This window comes from Tarenaya hassleriana, unplaced genomic scaffold (assembly GCF_000463585.1).
Source record: "Tarenaya hassleriana unplaced genomic scaffold, ASM46358v1 Cleome23, whole genome shotgun sequence".
In the NCBI taxonomy this organism is placed as follows: domain Eukaryota; kingdom Viridiplantae; phylum Streptophyta; class Magnoliopsida; order Brassicales; family Cleomaceae; genus Tarenaya; species Tarenaya hassleriana.
The window spans coordinates 1,109,914-1,113,072 of NW_010965625.1; the positions used below are offsets into that span (position 1 = coordinate 1,109,914).

The following is a 3,159-nucleotide window of genomic DNA, read 5'->3' on the forward strand; positions in this document are numbered from 1 at the left end:
AAAAAAAAAATTGGGCATGGGTAGGGATATTTGGTAAGAGACGGTACTCATTCCCGCAAGGCCTTCGTAATCTGTTCCTTCGTAAGTTCCTGAAAGGCCTTCTTAAACCGTTCCCTCATATGCTCCAGCAAGGCCTTCGTCATCTGTTGTTTCATTCGTTCCGCCTGCGATTGAGATTGCGCAACCATAACGGTGAGACGGATGACGTAATCCACTGCTTTAAGCAAATCTTTCTTCACCATTTATTAATGGTTGTACTGTTGTCCGACAATCTCTGCTGCAACACTTACAGAGTTATGTGCGGGTTCACCTCTTGTCTGTGCATAAGGGTTTCGTACAGCTACATAGGATCACTTTTTCAATGATTAGTAGGTACGTAGCATGTTCTTTATTCATTTGTTTTTGTGTATAAGTAGAGTTTGTACAAAACATTTTTGAGATATACAAAAAGCATCTTTTTCCCAAAAGCTCTCTGTGTTCCTTTAGCTCTAAACGTGTTCTTCAAGTTCTGGAAAAGTGTTCTTCGTCTTCAAGTTGCAGCAGGGTAAAATGGTATCAGAGCGACCTTAAACCCTCTTTTCTTTTTCTTCTTTCTTTCTTCTACCCTTCTATCTTTTTTTTCGTTTATTTACCTAGTCTTCTTATCTTTCCTTCTCTGAACTATGGAAGACAACTCTCCTTCTGCAACCTCCTCTGCATCTGATTTACCCCCAACACCACCAACCCCTCAGCCTAACCCAGATCTTTCATCCACCTCTAACCCCATTCTCTCTGCAGTTCCCTCTCTTGATCCCTATTCCAACCCTCTTTTTCTTCATGCCGCGAACTCTTCAAGCTTTACCCTTGTCTCCGAAAAATTACTCGGGGAATCCAACTATAACTTGTGGTCGCGCTCTGTTATCAAAGCCCTCATTACGAAAAACAAGTTGGGGTTCATTTATGGGACAATACCCAAACCATCGGAGGATCATCACGATTTTGGTGCCTGGCATCGCTGTAAGCCCTGGTTTCGACTTGGCTCAGCAACTCTGTTTCTTCTGAGATTGCTTCTTTAATCCTCTATCTTGATGACGCTAACGTCATCTGGACTACAAAACTCGCTACAAGCAGAAGAACGTTTCCAAGATATTCAGTGTTGAACAGAAGCTTGCTACTCTGCAACAAGGGGGCACCGACCTCAACTCATTCTTCACCACATTGAATACTTTATGGGAAGAACTCAAAAACTATGAACCATAAACAGTATGTTCTTGCGGTGGATGTTCTTGCCAGGCTATAGACAAGTTCGTTGCTCTTCTTGAACGCAGAAAGGTTGTTCAGTTTCTCATGAAACTGAACGAATCTTTCCACCCAGCACGGAGGCAAATCTTGATGATTGAGCCCCTCCCGAGCATGTCTAAAGTGTTTAATCTGGTCTCCCAGGAAGATCATCAAAGGCAAAATCGCTCTCTTCCACAGCACTCGGGCTTTCTTCCACAGCACTCGGTTGTTTTTCAAGCGTCTGGCCCTTCCTACCCTAGAGGGAGGCCATCTTTCCAGAACAACTTCAAACCACATCCTGTCTGTGCTCATTGTGGTCTACAGGGCCACACGATTCAACGCTGCTACAAGCTCCATGGTTATCCACCATCTTCTCGTTATGTACTGCCTTCTTTTGCTCCTGCTTCATCGGGAAAACCCCCCTGTTGCCTCGCCCACGCTCAGGTACTGATGTTAAACCATTTAATCCTGTTAACATGGTTTCTTCAGTATCACAGACCTCTACTGGCTCCTCTTTTCCTGCTGGAACTTCTTCGAGCTCCATGGCTCAAGCACAAGCTCTGTTTGACACATTCCAGTCTCAACTAAAGCTTATTAGCAGTTCACCACCGGTTTCTGACTCTGCTACTACCACTACCGAGCCTTCCTTCTCAGGTGCCTTTTCCTTTTCTTCCCCACAGATTCTTTCTGCCTTATATTCTACTTCTTCCTCTTTGACTTCTCCTACTGATTGGATCTTAGATACGGTGCTAGTTGTCATGTGTGTTGCAACTTAAGTCTGTTTTCTGATGTTCAACCAATTCCCCATACATCTGTTACATTGCCAAATGGCTCTAATCTTCCAGTTCATTTTTCCGGCACTGTCCCTGTTTCTCAGTCCTTATTATTAACCTCTGTCTTTTTTATCCCTTCTTTTCGTTTCAATTTGCTAAGTGTCAGTGCCTTAACACGCAATACTTCTTACTCTATCACTTTTACTCACAACTCTTACCTGATTCAGGCACTACAAAAAAACACGAAAATGGTGACGCAAATTTTGCGTCACCATAGGGCGATTTTGCGTCACCCTTTTAAAAGGGTGACGAAATAGTGACGCAAAAACAGTGTCACCAATAGCACCGTCACCATTTGCAATTTCGTCACCAAGCGTCACCAATTGGTGACGTTTGGGTGACGCAGGCATTTCGTCACCAATGGGTGACACAACGGTGACGAAATTGCGTAACTAAATAGTGACGCAATTGCGTAACCCAATCGTCACCAATATATGACGCATTCTGCGTCACCATCTTGCGTCACCAAGTAGTGACGCAATGCGTCACCAAAGTCGTCACCAGTTAGTGACACAATTTCGTCACTAATTATTGACGCATTTTGGTGACGCAATTGCGTCATAAATTAGTGACGATATTGCGTGAACAACTGCGTTACTATTTTGTGACGCAGTCAATATGCGTCACTATATAAAAAAATAAAATAAAAAAAATAAAATAAAATAAAAAAATAAAATAAAAAAAATATTATTATATTTAAATATATAATTAAAGTTCTACATAATTAATTTACAAACCAAAACAATATAAAATATTTAATTTTGATTTTTCCCGTCGTAATTGGCTTCATCGCCGTCGCCACCGCCACCGATTCCTTGTCCACCGCTTCCGAAGCTCGGAAATCCTCGCGTTTGGAACTCATTGAAAAATTCTGCTTGCACTCGTAGTTCTTCAATGAGTTTTCGATCTTCTTCTTGTCGACGCAAGAATTCCGCTTGTTGCCGAAGAAGTTCAGCTTGCTGCTCCTCTAATTGTCGCACTCGTCGTGCGAGTGAAAGCGTTTCCTGAGCAGTTGAAGGAGCATCTTCACCAGGATGATATGTGATATCGGTTTGCATTGAACCGA

At 42.6% G+C, this 3,159-nt stretch overlaps 1 pseudogene; it reads right to left on the reverse strand.

The window, feature by feature from the left end:
* The window catches only part of LOC104815414, a 9,242-nt pseudogene extending 9,000 nt beyond the window's left edge, over positions 1–242 (reverse strand).
* Between the last annotated feature and the right edge of the window lie 2,917 nt (positions 243–3,159).